General features: G+C 46.8%; 1 protein-coding gene across 1 annotated transcript in view; it reads right to left on the reverse strand.

Moving 5' to 3' along the window:
• The window catches only part of PRKCA (protein kinase C alpha), a 358,338-nt gene that overhangs the window by 283,141 nt on the left and 52,067 nt on the right, over positions 1 to 23,130 (reverse strand). The window lies entirely within an intron of this gene.

Below are 23,130 nucleotides of genomic sequence, written 5' to 3' on the forward strand. Positions count from 1 at the left end.
CCACGCCGCCAGCAGAGGGGGGCGCTCACACCACTCAGGAGCTTCACTGGCTTCCCGCCTCTCATCAGGTCAAACCCGAGCTCCTGGACGTACACGAAGCCAACTTGGCGGGCCTCCCCTCCCGCCCATCACACCTCCTTGCCCCGCACTGGGGCCTCCCTTCCCTTCGCAGGCCCTCCCTTTGCTCTAGCGGGTCTGGCTGCAGGGTCTCCACTCACATCCCCACCTTAGCAAGCGAACTGCTCACTTTCCAAAGCTCAGCTCCGGCTTTACCTGCAAGAGGCCATCTTGATGCTCACTCTGCAGACTGACCTGGTTACCGCCACCCCTTCCCCCTTCTCACCTGGGCTCCCGCCTCACCCTTCCCTGCACACCTTCGTCTCATCAGCCCCTGGAGGGGAAGAACCGCGTCCTGGTCATCTTTGTGTTCTCAACTGGTACTCAGCAGGACTCACTATTTATGGGTCTGAGTATCTGCACCAAATGGTAAGTAAAAAAGTTAGAACTCCTTTTAGTTAAATACTTAAAAGAGGAACAATGCCTGGAATATTCTTGTGCAATCAGCACTCAGATACGTGTAGACGTTTTAAACACCCTCCCTTTGAGTCGGACAGCAGCAAATGTAGGTGAATCTCAAATGATGCTTTAAGACCTATTTATAAACATAAGGGAACTTGATATAATAGATATGAAATTACAGGTTGACCTCAAGCCCGCCAGGATGGCTATCACAAGACACAAAAAACAAGTGTTAGAATGTAGAGATCCCAACCCTTGTGCGCTGTTGGTGGGACTCTTAAAATCGTCCAGCTGTTATGGAAAGTAGTATGAGGGTTACTCAAAAAAATCAGAACTACCATATGATCCAGCAGCTCCACTGCTGGCTGTATATCCACAAGACCTGAGAGAGCCTCAAAGAGAGATTTAAATTCTCACACGCATGTTCACAGCAGCACTATTCACAACAGCCAAGAGGCAGAAGCAGCCCAGCTGTGCATCCGCGGATGAAGAGGTAAAGCATGGCGTACACATATAAGGAATATTATTCAGTCTTTAAAAAGCAAATCGTGATGTATCTAACATGGATAAACCTCGAGGACATTATGCTAAGTGAAATAAGCCAGTCACAAAAAAATACTGTATGATTCCACTTACGAGTAACCACAGTAGTCAAATTCACAGAAACAGAAAGTAGGATGGTGGTTACTCGGGGGCCAAGGGGAGGGGGGAGGAATGGGCAATTATTGTTTAATGGATAGAATTTCACTTTCACAAGATGGAGAAATGCTGGGGACCCAATGTGAACATACTTAACACTACTGAACTGTACACTGAGTGGTTAAGATGGTAAATTTTATGTTTTGTCATATAGAAAAGCAACTATGGGTTGAAGATTTGACAAATTCAAAGGGAACACCCCAAAATCTCATTTATTGCTTTAAAGAAATCATGCTTTTCGTTTGCAATAAAATTATATTCTTTAAAAAGCCGTAAGAAAATTCCACTTGATCACATGACCAGCAGTTCCTCACGCCCATTAGCATCATTTCTCTGTGCTTTCCACGGCCAAGCTGCCCATATAGTTCATCTCTAAACTGGATCTGAATCTACACGAGAAAATGCAGAACCAGGACACACAAAAATTCAACATGCAATAAAATTAAGTTTTTGGAAAGAGCACAAGTTTAATTTTTAAAGTAAACATAATGACTGTCTCCCTAGTGCACTGAAATCTCTGGAAGCTTTTAACAGCAGCAAGACCCTAATTACATAACCTTATTTTAAATGAGTAGATGAAATTATGCTGCAGTTTTACACATTACAAAGAGAACACGCGAGCAGCCTAACGCCACCCACCTCCCCGTCACCCGTCTGCCTTTCCCGTTCATTAATTACATGGGCTTAAGATTCTTCCTTGCTGGTTATCCTGAGCATGAACACGCGTCCTCCAAGTCACAGAAAGCTCCCGTGTTCCCGCCTTGCTTTCTAATCGCCTGATTAAACCACACGACGACCATCTAGTCCCCTACGGTTCCGACAGTTACTCATGGAACTTTCCTTCCCCATCTTACTTCTCTCCACACCCAAATGCCTTCCTCACTCCAACCAGCCCACTTCCTACCCACTTTTTTTCATTTACTCTTCCAAATTAGCCCAACATCAACTTTGATTTTTGTCCTAAGACATCCCAAAGGCACCCTGAGTCACCGTTTAATTGAAACATGTGACTGGGTTACAAGGGTGCTGTGGGACCACCTACCTGGTTCCCTCCGCTCCCCTCTGTGCCTGCATGCGGCGGTTAGAGTGTCCGGCTGGAATTCTCAGTGGCTTTCAGTGTCACTCAGGCTTTAATCTCTGCTTCATTTTCCTTCCAGTTTCAGGATACTGGGCCTGGACTTGGCACCATGGGCTTTGGAGTCAATTCAGTCCCCTGCTCTGCCCACTCATAGCTGTGTGATTCCAAGGAAGTCACCTAACCACTCTGAATTTCAACTGTATCACCATTAGACCGAAGAAAACAGAACACTGTTGCAAGGATTAGTCATGGAAATCAAGTGCTGAGGTTCACAGTCTGCTACAGAGCAGCCGAAAAAATGTCAGTGACAGTAGGCAGAAGATCCTCTGGGGAAGGAAACACAGGGGGCTCCAGTTCTCTGGAGCTTAGGACCGCAACATTATTCCAAGCTCCTGCATTGTGCAGAGGCCATGGAAAAAGGTACAGAACTCAGGAGGAACTACAGTCTCATCTTGAGGATGCAGCCGTCAACTTTGCATGAGGAATAAACGATACTATCCAGAACAGCCCCTTGAGCAGGTCAGTCTCCCTGTAACGTATTAGTGATCACATGTGTTAACGTCACCACAAAGCTCTAGGGTGCCTGGACGCATTCAAGTGCCCAGTATAAGGAGTTATCACAAAACTCATGTGGGGCACAGATGACTTACAGGAAAAAGCGATGAGAACCACCTATGACCCACCCACCCAGTATCTCTTAGTTACGCCTCAGACATTTGCTCTTGGTCAGTCAAGGTCAAGAGCTCCCAAACATAGGCTAATGGAAAAAAAAAGAAAAAAAGTAGAAAAAATGTCCTTCAACGTATTATCTTTTTTTATTTTAAAATTTTGCATCAAAATAGCATGCCTGTGCCTATCAATTTCACAAATTCCCTAAAAACTCTAAATCCCAGCACAGGTTGGACTGTGCAGAGAAATGCACACACACACACTGTAGGTAAGAATGTAAACCTGTGCTTTGTTTCTGGAAGGTCACTTAGCAGCACATTATCAAAAGCCCTTAAAAAAAAAAGCCTATATTGTTTGACCCAATAATTTCACTTCTAGCAATTTATACTGCAGTATGTAGATTTTCACGTAAGCTATACAGAAAGATGTTCACCCCAGCATTACTTACAATAGTGAAAAATGGCTAATTGGCCAATTAAAGTTAAATGGGTAAGTGATGCAGCCATCACATACTCTTGAGAAATAAACAAGAATGAGAACGTACTCCTGATGCATTAAGTATAAAAAAACTACATAAAATAGCATAGAAAGACAGATGTCAAGAGGTACAGAAAAAAGAGATTATGAATAATTTATTCTTTGGTCTTCTTTAGAGCCAGTTTGAAGAACATGTTACTTCTACACATGAAGACAGAGGAGGGTGACCTGTAAGAACTAACCGCCCTGTTTGCAAGGAGTTCCTTCCACTCCTTCATCCCACAATCCTCGTTTCCATCACACAGTATTTCCGAGACGTCCTTCACAAACCAACTCTAAACCAACTCCCTGGTTTGCGGCTGACCCAGAAAAAACTCAGACGGAAATGATTTTAATTCCGTTCAACAAGTAGTACTTCACCCAGCCAAACGGCTCTGCGGAGGTGGCACCAGAACTATACTTAGTAATCATGTCCTTGCTCAGGTTTAAAATTAATAGCTACAGTATTCAATGAAGAACGGTTTAAACCTGTACGGAAATGAAGCTAAAAACAGTCACGCTGCCAAGTGCCAGTGCTTCGTCCCAGTGGGAGACTTCTCAGGTTGAACATGCAGGTTGGTGGAATTTCTTCTCATTCAGGAAAGCAGTGGAAGAAAACAGGATCTACACCAACTTCCCTGTGCTCAAAACGCAGCCCCTGGGAGCCCCAGTGGTCCCTCCCAAGGACCGCGGTGCTTTCTGCTCCAATGTCACCTCCCGTAGTACAGAGGGACCTCTTATCGCCTGTCCTCGAGTATCCCATCCAGCGGTGTACAGAGCAAGACTACCCCCCCAAACTGTACTAATTATCTGAAATAAGATAAAAGTGACAATTCACAATGTGTAGGTTTATCGGCAAACAGATCAGTTGTAGGATTCTTCCCTTGTCCTCAGGGGATGGAACACTGCTTGAAGAGTGGCCACCGAATCTGAAGGGGACCCGAGCCGCCGCCCCCAGCACTCCGCACCTGCACTGTCCAAGGCCACCAGCCGCACATGCCTCCTGAACACTTGAAATGGGTCCAAGTTCAAAGGGAGATGTCACCTTGAGGTGACACACACACCAGATTTAGGAGACCGTGTAAAAAGAACACAATCTTTTTTCTATCAGTTATGTTACAGTAACAGATATACTGGATTAGATACAATACTGAAATTAGTCTCACTTGTTTCTTTTACACCTTTTAATGTGGTGTAATTTAAATTTAAATTTGCTTTGTATCTATTCAGCAGTACTTTCTTCAGAGCAAGCATCATCTGAAATGACCCTGTTCCACAGATGGATTTGCTGATTTACTGTGGGTCCCCTGGCCCCAGACAAGCCACGCTAGAACCAGACGCAGCTGTCCTGTCCACTGCTGAACACTCAGCACCCACGACCCAGGGTGCACGTCCCACACCATCAACAGCAATCAGTCACGGAAGGATGTGACTCAAAAACTAAGATCGATGTCCATCAGGCTCCCCAGGGCAGGCCAGCTACCATAACTTAATACTTCAGGTGCGAGTCTGTCCTCAAAAATCCACTCTCATGTTCTCCCTAAATGCCCCCACGCCCATCCCCGCCAGAGGCCCCAGGGGTGCCCGTGCCGGGTGTGGGAGGAGCACCCAGTCCCCATCCTGGCCCAGGATTTCTCAGCTTAGTCACCTCATGGTTTCTGTGGACCTTTGTGCTTAGAAAGAAAAGAACTTTTTGTTCGGGGTCAAATGCTAAACGGAGATCCTCCCCAAATAGCCTGTCTCCCGTGGTGCCAGACACACCCCTCTGGGGGCCCGCAAGCCCTTCTGAGCACAGCAGGTGTCTGTCAAGCGCTGGCAAGTCCAACCCCGGCGCTATCCTAGGGTGCCGGGTTCTAAAAGCCTATGACCTGAAAGGTCAGGCCCACCTCCTCCTCCCAGGTCGGGGCTCACTGAAACCTGGACTAGACACCTCTGGCACCTGGAGGGGTCCCCAGGGCACTGACGTGCGAGAGCTGCAGACCACCCCAGGTCACCGCACCGCTGGCCCCCACCCACTGGCCACCCACACTACACAACCCAGACTCTGGGGCCTCCAGCTCCAGTCGGTGGCAGGAAGTGGTGGCCCCTTCCTGTCCATCAGAACCACTCCTGTCAGTGGGGTGTGGGTGGGAGGGTTGCTTTTCTTTTTTTGGACCCCTACCGAACTAACAAGATTGCGAATTAGATTTGGGTAATAATGCAGATTGTCTGTGTCTGGGAGAAACACATCAATGAAGTGATGACAGCCAACGCCCCAGACCCAGAAGGGGCTGGACACCCTGAATGGACAAAGTACCCAGAAGCCAGAGCTGTCCTACGGTGCTCCCTGCCATCATCCCACATTTTCCCCATCTCCGGACCATGCCTGTATCTCCTCCCCGTGATCAATCGCTGGCTAGAATGCTGAACAGAGCCAGACGGTACTTACTCTCTCTTTATTCAAAAGGGGAGTTGAAGAAGTCAAATTCGAGACCCAGGTTTGCCAAGGGTGACCACCACTTCGCATGGTGCCCTGTGTTCCAGCCCTCTGGTCTATGTCTGGAATTAGCTCCATTTCACATGAGCTCTCGTTTCTACTCCAGACTAATATTACATAGTTACTTTCCATAATTTCCCCTCCATTTAGCAAAAAAAAAAAAAAAAGCCTCATTGGACTGACAGTGCCTTTCTCACTGGTCCAGTGTGTCTGCCTCCTGCTCACACCATGTGCACCTGCAGATATGAGCAAGTGCACATGGTGCTTCAGAGGAGGCCCTGCAGCTTCAAGGATGCAGTTTTAGATTTAGTAAAATTCTACATTCTAGACTAGAAACAGCAGAAGTTCTTACTGCTTGGAACCACCTACATTTCCTTTTACTGATAAATGTACAGGACTGTTAAGCATAACTACAAATTAAAGCCGCAGCTATTATGAAAATGCAGAAGGTGGATTTGTTCGCCCAGCAGACTAAACATGTTGCTGGTCTACACAGCCCTCCCCCCACCCCCCACACACTGATCAACGTACCAGTAAATGCAAGTGAAATTAAAGGCAGTTTTTCAATGACAGTCCCTGAGAGACTAAGAAAATAAGTGTGGTTATTACAGAACCACAGGAATCGTAAAAGCAGAAGCTCCAAATATGGTAAAGCTGAAGGAGTTTTTCAAGAAAGTAGTAAGCTCTTTAAAAAAAAAAAAAAAGCGTTGTACCTTTTCCCTGTTAAAATTTTAGACAGATACTGTAAACTTGCATCTGTGCATGGAGCTCAAATTGAATGTCACCTTTTCAATGAAAGCACTTCTAATTGTTCCAGCTTAAAAATCATTCTTCCAGCTCTGTACTCCCCAAGCACCATGTGTTCCTTGGCAAGATACCTTCTGATGGCGTCTCTTAGCCCTTTCACAAGGCTGAAATATTTAGGGGTGGGTTGGGGGCCACCGAGTCTGCAGCCTTCCAGACAATCTGGCAGAAGTAGGTATGTGTGCAGAGAGAGCTGGATGGATGGATACGGCAGGTGTGTCAAGTTGTTATGTCAGCAGACCCAGATAATACAAGTGTTTGCTACACTGTTCTCTCAAATATTCTGTCAGTTTAAGAGTTTTCCAAATGCAATTCAAAATTTTAAATGAAACCAGGGCTCAGTCACTGATTGCTAAATCAAGTAAAGAACTGTATTTCCCGATGACTAAATGGCCCCTTAGTGACAGAGTGAAGAAGACTACAGCAATTGTTCATTCAGTAAGCAGGGAAGCTCCCACCGGCAGGCACCACAGTAGATGCAGGGGATGGAACCATGAACCAGCCTTGGCGTCTGACCCCAGGGAGCACGGTCCACTAGGAGAAGAGATGGCCGTGATCACTAAGGCCCCACGTTCGCAGGTGGAGGCAAGTAGGAGGTGCTCTGTAAGGAGGGAGGGAGGAAGCACCACCTTTTCTTGGAGGAGGAAGAGGAAGCCAAGGGACACTCAAGGAATACATCACAGCCCATCAATATTGGCGGAACCAAGCAGTGGATGCATCACAGAGCCTGTGGAAGCTGAACGGTGTCTTGAAGCAACCAGCAGAAATGATCCACGTGCAGGGACGGGTGAGCAGCACTCCTGGCAGTGAGACCACAAGCAAAACCAGAGGGAGAAAGGCCTTTCTCCTCCTACCCGCTTCTCTGAAAGCCCCATCCCAGGACCCGACCACTCAGGAGACTGATGGAGAGCAATGAGCAGCAGGCTCCCGGCCAACAGGGTGGAGAGCGGGAAATGCCTGGAGGCTCTCATACGTACTTTTAATTCCCTGCTGAAAGGCTGGCAGAAGACGGGTCCATCTGATCTGTCAAAGGGGGAACTCCTGCTCCTCCCCAGGAGAATAAGCTCCTGACGGCTTTGCAAGTCATGCTGAAAGTTTCCAACAATGGAGAAGCCAATGGAAGCCCCTGGAAAACTCTTTTTGGGGGACCCCTACACAGGTGATCTAAACAAGCAGCAGCTAAGGTATAATCTTTATGGGACCAAAGGTAGGATCTGTCACCAAGAGGGTCAGTGTGATCATGACACGGGAATTCTGGAATCAAACTCCACAGCATTTGCCCTCTACCCTCTGCGAAAGTCACTGCAGGCGCTGCTGGCAGCCCAGAGCAACACATCTGTGCAGTTTAGTCTTTCTCTTTTTCAGATAAACAGCAGTGCTCCTTAAAACACAAAGAGCTGAGTGGGAGTCACTGCACGTTCTCCCTTTTCCTTCTGTTTGGCTGTTGGATCCAGGTTATCTCTTCCTTTTGAAAATTGTTTCTCATAAACTCATTTTCGGTTACTGTAGCCTGAGGAGTCCAGGAGAGCAAAACTATTAACATGAACGCTTATGTCATGACTGTAAGCATCCTAAGACACAGGAAATCTCTTGCAAAATGGTCCACTCTTCATGACTTGATATTGTTGCAAAGAACTTACTTTCACTTGGATTAGTAACAAATGCTTAAGCCATAATTTGTGTGCATTTCACGTGAGTCAACTCCTTACATATAACTTTTACAAAAGAATATTAAGGCTGCATATAAAAATGAAACTTTCAGGTGAAACTCGTGTCAGACAAATAGAGGACCGCCTTCAGATTCATCAGAGACCACCAAATGTGGTGGCGCTGTACCACCTTTGCTCCTGGGACAAGACAGACAAAGGTGGTCACACACTTCAGTAAGGACCAGAGCATCACAAAGCCCACTGGTGGTGCCAGACCTGCTCACTGCTGACCTCCCTGGCTCAGCATGACGATGCCATTAGTGACAGTAAGTGGTGATGCCAGTCACCATTTCCCTGACGTCTGGCAGGAATCAGATGCTGTTTTTCCATATTCATTCCCTCCAATCCTTGCAACAACCCTACGAAGGTGCCCTCCTGCCGAGCGGGACACCGAGGTAGAGCCCTCACAGGACACGGAGCTGGAGACGCGCCCAGAGTCTAACCAAGGCTAGCAACGCCCCTTCACAGATGCCCCACTGCAGAAGGCGTGTCTCCAGGGAGGCCCAGGCCCTAGGAGAGCCATTCGCCTCTCTCCCCTTCCGGCCAGCCTTTCCATCTATGCCAAGTTCAACTCCATATTTATCTCGGCACCTTCCATGCACAAGGCCTTCTGATGGATGTCCCAGGGAAGGTGGGGGCGGCGGTGGGGAGAGAAAAGTGGCGTTTATCTCAGGTTAAGCTCACAGCTTTAAGGCGAGCTGGATGGTGCCGCTGACAGATGGCTGTTCTACACAATGCTGTTTCTTAAAATTACGGTCACATCAATGGCTTCAACAAGCCTTTCACTGTGTACGTCCATCAATTCACTATTCTCTCCACCTTTTTCCTTCCACAGCTACTTCTTTCCTAGTAACGTCATCTGTTTGATATTAAATATCTTTCTGTTATTAGTCCCAGGTGAAGAATGCTGCCACCCTCCCAACTGAGACCAATGGCAGAGAAGGCAAGGCAACCAGGGCTCTGGTGACTGCTGGCACATTATCTCCAACTGGGAGATCTGGGCAAGTCACTGCTCCCCCTTGACCTCAGACCTCAGTGTGTAGGATGGGGTGGCTGCCCACCATGCAGGTGTAGACAAACCACAGGGGCGTGGGAACCCTTGAACTTGCATGCACTCTGTGTAAGCACACTGTGTGCATTTTTCTTAAGTACAGAGTTACAGTCTTCTCCCAATTCTGCAGAAGAACTACAACCAATAAGAGGTTAGTATTACTGACTCAGCTCTCTAGAATCCCATCTGTCTCTAAAATTCTTTAATTCTACAAAAGAATAAATGTCTATGATTCCATGGAAAGTTCAGCCTTCACCTCCCCCGCCCTTCTTCTCCACTGCACTCAGCCTTGTGAGGTCAGGAGGCTGACGGTCCAGGAAGCCACAGTGGGAGCTTCTTCCCAACTCAGGTTAATTTGCGCCTCATCCCAATCCAAGGTCACCTTCCCCACCCACTTCAAGCTCAGACACAGGGTTTCTGCTCCATTAGGTTAAAGCTGAGATGCCTGTTTCAACAGGAGACGACAGCATCACACCAAGAAAGGCTATGAGCAATGATGAGACAAAGGTCTAGACACCTTGGAACAGAGACAGTTTAGAGGAGGAGCCCAGAGCAACCCCGTCAAGGCTGAGCACCGCGGGAGGACGTGCTGAGGGCAAGGGGGTAGCAATCTGCAAAGTCTGCAGAGCAGGCTGGCTGTGCTCTAACCGCCGAGCCACTGCGTTCTCGGACTTCTGTCCACCTCCGCCCTGATCCTGGGGCTCCTTTTCAACAAGCTGCTACAATGGCTGTGGGGGTCCCATGGGGGTGGGGGGGGCAGACAGGAGTTCAGCTGCGAGCCCACAGCACAGCGGGACCTGGGGGGTCTCTGGGGAGATGCTGAGGACGAGTACAAGAGAAGTGGCAGCAAAGCCGGGGGAGAATCCAGCCTACAACCTCCGTTCTCTGCCAGAAGCTGCCTTCCCAACGACCCTGACCACCCCCAGCCCTGCAGGAAGGTCAAAATGAAGGGCCCCTCTGCTTGTAAGAGGGGTGTCACCAACTCTAGGGGACAGGAGTGCTCCCAGGATGCCAGCTGCTTCCCGGGGCTTGGCCAAGAACCCCTGGCTGCCTCTCACTTCTTCCTCTCCCCGCGAGTCTTCCCTTCAGTGGGGACAGCCAGCATTAGACCTGATCCAAGCCTGTGACAGGTAACGGACCCTGCCTCCCTGGGTGCTGCACGCGGAAACCTGAATGCTGCCCACATCGCTGCTCCGCTGTGATCCACCAGCTCGAGACACACATCGAACTGCAGTCTGGCGTTCCCCCCGAGTCTGCCCTCCAAATCTACCCTGTGAGGAGGAAAGTGAATTTAGGGCTGTTTTCCTGTTTCACCACAAGACATCCCAATGGGTCTCCACACTGCTCATCGAGCAGGACGTACCTGCTCACCGGCACACGTCAAGGAACTTTCAGCACGCAGGAAGGAACCTTCCCTCCCCTAGCCAAGCACACGGCACTGAAACAGCAAGGGAGCAGACTTCCACCCCGAGTCCAAAGATCGTGGGGATTCTCCGCGCTGTCATCAACTCTTCCCCCGGGAGAGCTGTACCATGCACTTGGCATCACAGCGGCACTGCATAAGCGTGTCATTATGGAGTCAAAACGAGACAAGCACAAGGAAGCAAGGAGGGAACTTGCTTGCTCGCAAGTCTTGTGTTTGAAAAAACACAGCTCTACCTTGTAAAGGTCAGAAGTTGAAGTACTAATGGATGAAACAGTAACTCAGGGCAACGTTTGTGAGACAAGCAGGAATACACATCAGAGTCTGAACTGCACATTTTGTTAACCAGCGGCCCAGCACATCCGCTCCGAGGGATTTATTCCAGGACAGTGTCCCGTGTGCACAGACGGACGCGGTCACAGCCGCAGCCAGGGCGGCGGGTAACGAGCGAGCACGGCCCACGGCCTGCGCTGAGAGCATCGTGAGCAGCAGCTCTTTATCCCTCTCACCCACCTCCTGAGGCGGCAGTATGACTGCCCCCACTTCGCAGACGGGAAGCCCGAGGACAGGGGGTAAAGCCACTTGTCTCACGTCAAAGGTCGAGCCAGGCCTCAAACCTGGACGGTCTAAGGACATCACTGCAGCTTTGTCTGACAAGGCGACACATAGCCCGTAAGGCCAGCGTTCATCCCTAGGCAGCTGCCGAGTCGACGGGTTACAGCGCACCCACAGGACGCGACAGTGCCTGCCAGACAGACTGCCGCGGGGCCAGGGGCGTCTGCGTGCGCATGCGGAACGAGGTCGGGGACCGGCGCTGCCGGGGAGAAAGCAAGTTGCGGGGCTGCAGGGCAGTCGGATACAACGTGGGTTAAACACACAGACGGAGAGTAAGACCGGTCTCAAGCACAGAGTTCTGACAGGACGCGCAAGAGAACTCGGCCGTGGTTCCACCTGTGCGATGGGCCTGAGACATGGGAGAGGGAACTTTCGCACTGTGCCCGTTTTTTTTTTTTTTTTCAAATCAAGAGTATGTAATCATTTTAATTTTTAAAAGTGTGTATACACAAAAGATGAGAATTGTATCAATGACACCAGAGAGGGAAGAACTTTGGGCTTCACGTTACAGCTATTTTGAGGTGAGGAAAAGGGCAAAGCCTTATAACACAACCGAAATCCCTTGCGTGTGTGTGTGTCGGACCCAGAACTGGCCAATCCTAGGTTAAAAATTAAAGTTGTGCACCCGACTCCCACAAAGACAGCATAAGCACTGCCTTCAGATGTCTCCTGGAGCAAATCAAAAACAAACCGGGAGTTGGGGAGGGTACAGCTCAAGTGGCAGAGCCATGCGTAGCATGCACGAGGTCCTGGGTTCAACCCCCAGTACCTCCTCTAGAAATAAATGAATAAATAAATGAATAAACCTAATTACCTCCCCCCTCAAAATTTTTTTAAATTAAAAACAAAACAAATCAGAGCAATCTCAATCCTTGAATAGGGCTCTTTCCTGTGTTAAACTCCAGGTTGCTGGGCTGAGGACAAAAAGCATCAGAAGGGTCAGTGAACAACACAAAACAAAGACCAGAAAGGAATGAACGCACAGGGACAGGCGGGTCCACGCCTTGTCCCCATCAGACAAGACACAACCCAGCTATGGACCTCAGTGAGCCCACCTAACCCTAAACACAGTCAAACTGCTACATAATTCAGAAAGACGCTGGACATGAAATAAGTTTTAAAAGTCAAAGGGGAAGGAAGTTCAAAATCTCAGGTCAGGCACTTACGAACGTCATTTAAGATGCTGGGAGAACCAAAGGGAAAAAGCCACTTTCAAAAACAAATATTGAAATTATCTTAAAGTTTGGAATGGTTCTCCCTAGAGAAGAACTAAAACTGAAGGCACATTAGGCGAAAGCATGACAGATGTTTTGTTCCAGAAAGGAAGAGAACAGAAACCAGAGAGAGGTTGTGTGTGTAGTTATCAGAAAGCAGACAAGAACATCCTTGCTTCTTGACAGTGCGTTTCTGAACTCCTGTTCAAGACAAATTACTATGCCGTAAGACAGGCTTACCACGGACAGTCATTTAATTGGGGGTTTTATTCCTAATTAACACTTTAAAATCAAGTTCTGTAAATTCTAACCAACACCAACAGCCCATCAAAAGGTAGCACTCAGCTATAACCCTGTGCCATCATTATAGCAGAAAACTATAAGTCCTAGAACGTGGGCATAAATTTATTCATTCGTGTTTAATTCATATTTGACTATTCAGCGCGCCAAGCAAATATACTCTATGAAACGCGGAAGACTGCTCAGTGTCCCACAAAGCACACAAATTACTCAAAACCAGGAACGTGTAACAGAACCCTAACTTCTAAATACGTTTCAACAGTAATTGTTTTGTCAAAAACAATTTTACCTTCTTAGAATTCAACAGGACTTTCCGTAATGCTTTCACTTTTTTTTTTGAAGTCATTTTCGAATTTAAAAGTCTTCCAAGAAAACGGGAACTACTGCCATTAATTTTCTTAGTAAACTTGCTTGAAGTCAAGCATGGGAGTCATTTTATTCAACAAAAATTATTCCCATAAAAACCTTGAGTAGACACAGGTGGTTGTCTCATGACTCCTAATGCGGGTGATGATGACTGTAAGGCCAGCGTGTCTTCCACAAGGTCTGGGAGAAAGTTTCTCCCACAGAACAGAACACTGTGAAAGGCTACTGCCAGAGAAATACCACTTTTTTTTTTTTTTTGGCCTATTGAATTCACAGAAAAAAGTAAGGCTTTTTTTCTGTAACACCAGTGCTTCATGCTGGCAAGAACACAGGCAAGCAGGAAGTCCATTCATTGCTAATGACGCTGAAATTAATACCACGTCTTTGAAAAGCAACTCGGAAATAGCTGCCGAGAACCACTGAAAAAATTCACCCCTTAGGAAAATACGAACACTTGTAAACCCTATCCTGCAGGAAAAACTAGACCAGAAAGAGCCAAACACACAACGTTGTTCATTGTAGTCATTCACAAGAACGTTTGAGTGCTCTCAGTACAGGACAGAAATACGACATGCAGAGTTTGGAAGACGATGGTAACCATTTTAATTAGGATGTGACACTTAAAGGTCTAGACACAGAAAACTAGGGACAGCTGACCCTTGAGCAACACGGGGGTAGAGGCACCAAACAACCCTTTCTACAGTTGAAAATCTGCGTATAGCTTAGAGTCGACCCTCCATGTACGCAGTTCCTTGTATCCAAGGGTTCTGTCAGCTGCAGATGGTGTAGCACTGTAGAATTTACTACAGAAAAATCTGAGTGAGCGCACGAAGTTCAAACCCAATTTGTTCAAACGTCAACTGTACAGAATTGTGTATAATGTGCATATTAATTAATGAAGGGAAACACAGCGACGTAACACAATTAGGAGTGGGATTATGCCTGTGTTGGAGTGGGATTCCTGCAGAATTCCCTAACCTCAGCACTCCGGGCATTTCGGGCTGGCTCACCCTCTGCTGGGGAGGGGTGGGGGGCTGTCCTGTGTATGCAGGATGTCAAGCAGCATCTCTGGTTTCTACCCATTGGATACCAATAGCTCCTCCCACACCCTTAGTAATGACAGTCAAAACTGTCTCCAGACACAGCCAAATACCCCCTGGGGGTGGGGGGGGCGCACAAAATTATCCCTGATGGAGAACCATTAGGTTTCAGCTACTTCCTTCTCTCTCTACCATCCAGTTTTTCTGTTTATTACATACATTTTAAAAAACAGAAATGGTACTATGAGAGCAGTATTTAGTGACTTATTAATTCAAAGCTAAAAGCCATTCCCTTTAATGCATCGCCTCCAATCAATAAGACTCGGGGTGGGGGGGGAGTCTCTCTCCTCCACCTTCAGCCAGTGGCCTCCTCGTCCACAAGCAGGACCCATCCCTCTCACTGCTCTGAAGGTCACGGCTTGGAAGACCGTAAGGTTTTTCTCCACCCAAGAAGCTCTCCCAGCATAGCCCTTCCTTGCTTCCCACACTTTCAAAAAATCCACATTTAAAAGTTTTTCCGTGATGGAGATGAACAGAGGAAGACAGGAAACAAACGTCACCATCTCTTTCACGACATCCAGGCTTTTGCATCTGTGCTCTCGGAGACCCTTATTCCGTATTGAGAAACCACAAAGTGCATCATCACGTCACCGGCACGCATTTCAAAAGGAGCTTCAAATCTTTCCCGAGTTACTATAGAGCTTTACAAAAAAAATAATGCAGTGGTATTCTGACCACATGCTATCACTTTTGAGTCAACAGGTCAAAGGAATCACAGAATTTCTTAAAAATGACTGTTTCTCAGAATCCAGCAAGCCGAGCAATAAAATGCACAAACTCTAAGACAGTGGGGAGAGTATTACATTTAATTTTAAATGGATGTATTGGCGAACTGGTATCTGTTTTGTTGCTCCATACTAAATAATTACATCTAATGGTAAATCCCTTTGAATAGCTTGTACAACAAAGTCCAAACTGGCCTCCAGTTACTTTTGCAACCGTATTACCCAAACCCTCTTCTCCTCCCTGCAAATTTAAACTTCTTGGCCCTCCTTCTCATGAGGCTTCTTGGTGGTCATCCTTACGTGGCTAAAAGAGGCTGGCTCATCTTCCACAAGCGTCCATCAGATAAACGCATCCCCTCCGTGGGGCGCCCACCCAAACGTACTCTGTCTGCTCTGCTCAAGTGGGAGCTCCTTGAGGACAGAGGTGGGAGCCCAGGCTCCAAGTGCTGACTTACAGTTGATCTCAAGCCAGCTCCCAAAAGCCCGACAGCTCCTCTAGCAAATCACAGCTTCTCGTGTTTGGGCTGGGAGAGAAAGAACACCTTCAAAGAGAATTCTTTCCTGAGTGTTCTTTTTTCTTTTTTTTTTTAATAATAAGGAACAAGTGTAAACTCCACGCCAGCGGCATGTTTGCCTGTTTGGTTTTGCTTTTAACCGTCACTGGCGCCATTCATGAAAACGCTAGCAGCACTTCATCAGTTACACAGATAGAAGGACAAGTAAATTGACATCAGGCCATTCTGCCGCTCAGTTCTACAACTAGGCCACTGGAACTAAGAGAAAAATATTGTGAAACAATGGAAACGTTATTATGACTTAAGTTATAAGAACTGTTTGTTATTCCTTTGCTGTTGGCAAAAATAATTAACAGAAATTCACCCAGTAATTCAAAGATGTTCTATTAGTGTTTCACATTCATGTGAGAAGTACAGGGTATACTGGTGGCCTAACTGTATACTGACAATATTAAAAATGGGGGGAGGGCATAGCTCAGTGGCAGAGTGCATGCTTGGCATGCATGAGGTCCTGGGTTCAATCCCCAGTACCTCTGCTTAAAAAAAAAAAAACACCTAATTACCACCTCCCAAAATAAATGTAGATTTAATAAGTACTCAGCATTTACTAAGCATCAGGCTCTATTCTAAGCCTTTTAATACATCAACTTGTCTAATCCTCACAACAATCCCAGGAGGTACGTACTATTAATTTCCCCATTAAAAAAAAAAGGCAATTATCCCCGTACACTGTTGGAGGGAATATAAACTGGTGCAGCCACTGCGGAAAACAGGATGGAGGTTTCTCAAAAAACTAAAAGTCAAACTATTACGTGACCCAGCATCTGGAAAAAAAAAACAAACAAACTTGAAAAGATACATGCACCCCAATGTTCATAGCAGCACTATTTACAGTTGCCAAGACATGGAAGCAACCTAAATGTCCAACCGCAGATGAGTGGATAAAGAAGTCGTCGTATAGATGTACAATGAAATACTACTTAGCCATAAAAAAGAACAAAATCATGCCACCTGCAGCAACATGGATGGACTTGGCGGGCATTACACTAAAGAATAAGTCAGAGAAAGACCAGTAATGTATGATACCACTTATATGTCGAAATTAAGGTATTTAACAAATCAGACTCAGGTATAGAGAACTAGTGGTTACCTGTGGGAAGGGGGAGTGGGTTGGGGGAGATGGAGATACAAACTAATGGGTGTAAGACAGGCTCAAGAATGTATCATACAACACAGAATATAGCCAGTATTTTGTAACAACTGTAAACTGAAAGTAACTTTCAAAACTACATCAAAATCAAATTTTATAGGCCATTATGAGGAACTTGAGTTGATGTGTTCCTTCCTCTCTGATTAAAACTACCGTCTATTTCTACAACTAGATGTGTAAGTGTGGGCAAACCACCAAGTCACATACTTTCAAGTTTTTCCCCCATGAAGTCAAACATAATTTTCTTCAATTCCTAGGAAGCAGCCCACATTAGCATTTACATTCTTGTTTTTCTGTGCTTTTTAATTGTTCACTGGGGGCAATGTCAAAACAGTTCCTAAAATGGATCTTGTCTTAGTAGTCAGCTCAATTTCAGGGAAAAAAAATTAATTTGAGACTGGGGAATTGATTTATTTCTCAGAACACTAAACCTGTAATTTTGGTATCCTGTGACTTGTCATTTCAACAGGATAGCTGAGGAGCATAATCCTTTTCAGAAGTCAAAGCTTTTTTTTAAATCCATTATAATACCTCAATAACCCTAACCAAAGATTACTTTTAATAACACAAGATAGAAAAGCCTCAAAATTTAACTCAAAATGAAGCCTAAGACCTAAGTACAACAGCTAATACTATAAAATTCTTAGGGGGAAAGAAATAGGAATACATCTTCCTGACCTTAGATTTGGCAATGGTAGCTTAGATATGACACCAGAGCCTAAGGGTCAAGAAAAATGCATAAACCAGACATCAAAATTATGTTTGTGATTCAAATGTCGCCAAAGATTACTTTTAACACAAGATAGAAAAGCCTCAAAATTTAACTCAAAATGAAGCCTAAGACCTAAGTACAACAGCTAATACTATAAAATTCTTAGGGGGAAAGAAATAGGAATACATCTTCCTGACCTTAGATTTGGCAATGGTAGCTTAGATATGACACCAGAGCCTAAGGGTCAAGAAAAATGCATAAACCAGACATCAAAATTATGTTTGTGATTCAAATGTCGCCACTCAGAGAGAAAAAACAGCTCACAAATGTTTGCAAGACATGTATCTAATAAGGGGCTTGTAGCCAGCATATTTACGAACTCTCACAAATCAAAGGACAAATAACCTAAGAACCTGAAGAGACATTTCTCCCAAGAGATGGTCAATGAACATGAAAAGATGCTCATCATCATCATCAGTCATTAGAAAAATTAAAATCCGAGCCGTGAGACTACTTCACACCTACTGGGAGGACTAAAGGACCAACAGTAACCAGTGTCCGTGGAACCCTTCCGCATTGCTGGTAGGATTCTAAAGTGGAGCGGCTTCCTTGGAAGATATTTTGGCAGTTTCTTGAAATGCTAAACATAGAATTAACATGACCCAGTAATTTTAGCCCCAGGCATGTCCCCAGGAGAAATGAAAAACACCTGTACGTGAATATTTACAGCGGCATTACGCATGACAGTCAAAAAGTGGAAACCACTCAAAATCCACCAATTGATGAATGGTCAGCGAAACGTGGGATCATCCACACAGTGGAATATTACTGAGCCATAAAAAAGAAATGAAGTACTGACGCATGTCCCTGATACATGGATGAACCTTGACAACAGTCTGCTAAGTGAAGGAAACCTGATACTAAAGGTCACATATTACATAACGCCATTTACATCAAGCATCCAAAATAGCAGATACAAAGAGAAAATGGATTCATGGTTACCAGGGACTGGAGGGAGTGAAGAATGGGAAGGAACTGCTAATGGGTGTGATGTTTCCCTCTGGAATGATGAAAATGTTCTAAAATTAGGTGCTGTAGATAGCTGTACAATTCTGTGAGTTTATTAAAAACCACTAAACTGTACACTTTAAAGGATGATTCTATGGTATACAAATTATATTCCAATAAGTCTGTTATTTAAAATTGGCACATGTGGCAGTGAAAAAGAAATCACAACTTTTACATTAAAACGTTGGGTAAAACTGTCTATCAATGATTAACTTTCCCTTCTACCCATTCACACCGAGCAGTGACTATCAGTAACAAGAAAGAAGGTGTGATACCTGGGTGCCACATCAGGTACCAGCTCAGACACTGGTAGACCTGGGACAATTCCTATTCCTCAGCCTACATCTTCTCAGAGGCCAGCAGAGCAGGAGGACAGACCATGCTCTGAAACCCTGAGGCTCTGAAACCATCATCTTTACCCTTCACAGAATTCGTTAACTGCCCAACCTTGAAAGCAACCAAGATGTCCTTCAGTGGGTGAATATATCAAATGTGGTACATTCAAGCAGTGGATTATTATTCAGCACTGAAAAAAGAGCTATCAAGCCATGAGGACATGGAGGAATCTTAAATGCACATTAGCAAGTGAAAGGTGGGAATCCAAAAAGGCTACCTACTATATGAATCCAACTCTGACATTCTGGAAAAGACAAAGCCATGGTGACAGTAAGAAGTTCGTGGTTTCCAGGGGGTGGAGAAGGTAGGGACCAAAAGGCAGAGAGGATTTTTAGGGCAGTGAAAATACTCTGTTATGATGGGCACACATTACACATTTGTGCAAATCCACAGAATGCATAACACCAAGAGTGAACTGTAATGTAAACTACAGACTTTGGGGATTATGTATCACTGTAGGCTGTTTTAACAAATGGACCACTCTGGTGGGGGATGCTGACAATGGGGGAGGCTACAGGTGAGGGAGGCAGGGCATGTATGAGAAATCTGTTCCTTCCTCCCAATCCTTCCGTGAGCTTGAACTGCTCTGAAAAAAAAATAATAAGTCTTTGGGGGGTGGGGGGGAACATTCTTTACAAGAGATTGAACTCAATCTCTCAACTGGCTTGGTATGTTTCCAGCATCTTCTCTGCCCCCTGTACCATCCAAAACCGGTAGGGGAGGGGGTTCAACTCACCGTTCCAGGTCCAGGCTGCTCTCCCCACACACACACAGTGAGGTGCCGTGCAGGTTCCACAACCAGAATGGGAGTTCACCAGCAGGCTCCCTATCCACCCTCTCCCAGATGCCCAGGACCGCGCATCAGACCTGCGTGGCTTACCCTGGAGCACGGAACCCAGCAGACCCACCTGCTCCCCTCTGCCACCACCTCCGCTATCTATGCCAGCTTTGCCCGAGGCTGAGCTCCTTATTTGTCTGTTCCCTTCCTCCTGTGCCAGGGCTCTAAAAACCGGAGTGTGCATCTGCTACCAGGAGGGTTTGCTCAGACAGATTCCCGGGCCCCAGCCTGGAGATGCTGGCTCAGCAGTTTCCAGCGGGACCTGGGACCTAGCATTTCCATCGAGCTGAGGCTGACTGTTCCGGGACTGCGCCCTGAGGAAGCAGCATATAGAAGGAACTCAGCAAATCTGTGTAAATAACAGAATATCTGCCAAGGTCATAAGTCATGCTTTACAAGTGCCCCGACACTTCGTGACCCATGACCTCATCTTACCTTCACAACTTAACACACTAGCCAGGCAGGTACCAGGACCCCTGTTCAGAGCTGTCTGAGCAACCCAGGCTTAGAAGGATTAAGTGACACATCAGGTCCCTGTGGTTCCAATGGGCAGGACTCGCCTGAGCGGCCAGGAACTGGGAGATTTCCGCCAGAACTACCTTGAGCCTCCATATCCTTACGTATCTCTCTTCCCTGCATCTGTGTTCCCCCAGTTTAGCATTTGGTGGACAGCCTGAAGGGTAAAACAAGCACAGAGGAAACACAACTATTTTAAATATGAGAGAAAAGACAACTTCAGGAACTTCCCCACCAAAGGCTTGAATAACACACCACCTCTCAAAGGAACGTGTGTGCCTTACACAGGATGCTCGGAATATGTTTGGATGCTTTTCCCCAAGACTTAAACCAGCTTCACCAAGGAGCCATGAGCTCACAGTGCAAAACGCAGACAGGTAAGGAGACCAATCAGGAGCGTGACTTGCTCCGTGTCTGGAAAAGCCACCCATCACCGCACGGCCCCCGAGTCATCATCCGTCTTCAGCCAGCAAGTCAAGCAGAAAAGCTGCCTGTTGTGTAAAGCCGGCGCCCTTCAAGTCTGTGGAGACTCGGGTGTTTCCAGGTGACAGGAAATAAATATTCATTAACCAGCCTTAGGTGCTCCTTTCCTCAAATGCCTATCACCTACAACTGGAATGAATTCCAGCTCTGCCCCGTCTTTCCCTCCATGCCTCGTCCTCCCAGGACCCCTCTGCAGAGCACATGGGTAAGAGCATAAACCCCGCCGTTCAGTGGGAAGTGCTCCCATGAAACTGCCACCCAGCTGGAGGCCACAAACCACGCAGAAGGAGGAAGGCTCAACACAAGAAGAATGAGGCTCACAGGTGCTGGGCACTCAGAGACTCAGAACGGCAGCTGTAACGATCTCATGACAAGACATCCCCACAGACCCTGGGATCCAGCTCTCCAACAAGGCCAACAAAGACTTGTTTGCTTGCTGGATTAACTCAAGGGGCTGAGGTGAAGAGAGGACTGGAGGTTGGAGGAGGAAATTAGATAGTGGAGGATCCTCTAGGCTGGACTGGTACCATGGTAACAAGTGAGCAAGAGGCCATGCGAACAGCAAAGGAGACCGAGCTGACATCTGCATGACCCCGACGGCAGCAAACCCAGGAGAGGAGCAGCAGGCCTCCAGCAGTCTTAGGAGGACCAAGTCCTCGGCGCGCCTGCAGAAGGGATGCGAAAGCCACACACGGTACCCTGCGCCACTCAGCACAGAGCAGGTGACACGGCAGGCCTGGGGGGTGAGGGAGCTGGGTCCAGCGGTGAGCGCTGCAGGTGGAGGAAGGGTTGGTGGGAAAGACCCAGGAGGATGCGAAGCACGCTGGGATGCAGCCTCACCCAGGCCGCACGGGTGGGGCAAAGCCCTCCCTGGCCCCAGAGACAGACGAGACCCGGCAGCACCCGCCAGGGGAGCACGGTCCCTGTAAGGATCAAGGGCACGCGCCCAATGCAGGAGAAGGGCCGGCGTCCCCACCGCGGGAGCCTGGCCCCCACACCCTGTCTCTGGAAGTGAAGCAGCCAAACAAAGCCACACCGGTCTCCTTGAACGGAGGACTGCAAAGGCCTGGGGTTCACTGATTCGATGCTAAAAAAACCCATTTAGTCCATTTTCTTACCTACACTCAAATATAGGTACCAAATGTAACAAACCAAGAGATCATCTGCCCTACACAGGAGGGAAACTGATCGTGAGAACAGGAGGGAAGATTTCAATGGCACCTCCTCTGCAGTGGTGAACTGGTTAGGCTTCCCTGTGATGGTCTCACGTAAACCCCTGAATGGCAGAGTAATACCGAGAATCAACCTGAAACGTTTAGAAAGCCATTAGGATTTTGTCAGTTTAAATAAGTATTACATTATTAAACTGGTGGTTGGGGGGGGGGATGACAAAATTCAGAGAAGCAGAGAAAATAAAATCACCACTCAAATACTGTGGATGTTTCGGCGTAGATCCTCATAAGGCCTTTAAGAAACGCTCCTATTGACGTAGGAGCAGTATCACACCCGTCAAAGCACAAGAGCTGTGGTGGCCACTCACGAGGCTGTGTGACCTTGGTTAAGTCCAATTCCCTCTCTGGACCACATGACCTCCATCAGCAAATAGGACTAACACTTCAAACTCATAGGTTTAGCGTGAGGACTCAAGGAAATAACCCATTTCAAGTGTCTGCCACACAGTAAGTACTCACTAAACAGGATCTCTGTTAATACTGACAATCATGTTCCTTAACCTGCTGTTCCCTTTACCCGTATATCAAATATCCTCCCCATGACGGCAGACAGACGTCTGCTTTTTCAGTTAAGAGCTCTGTATGCTACAGTACGTATGAGCCACAAATCGATCCGCCTCCCTCTGCTGCCCATTTAGATGGTTGCCACCTTGTCCCTGCGATACATAACGGGAGCATCTCGGCTCACCCGTCCAATTCACTTCTTAGGGGAACTCTCTAGGTCATTACTGAGAAAGAATATACTTAGTTATGTGGGCTTCGGCCTTTTTTTTTTTTTTTTTAGAGCGAGACTTAATGATTTCAGAATGAGTTAATCACAAAGAATATATCTAATAAAATAAAATGAAGTCACAAAGATTCAGTGAAGAGTCTCAGTTTCTTAAATGCTGCATAAC

This window comes from Vicugna pacos, chromosome 16 (genome assembly GCF_048564905.1).
Source record: "Vicugna pacos chromosome 16, VicPac4, whole genome shotgun sequence".
Taxonomy (NCBI): Eukaryota; Metazoa; Chordata; class Mammalia; order Artiodactyla; family Camelidae; genus Vicugna; species Vicugna pacos.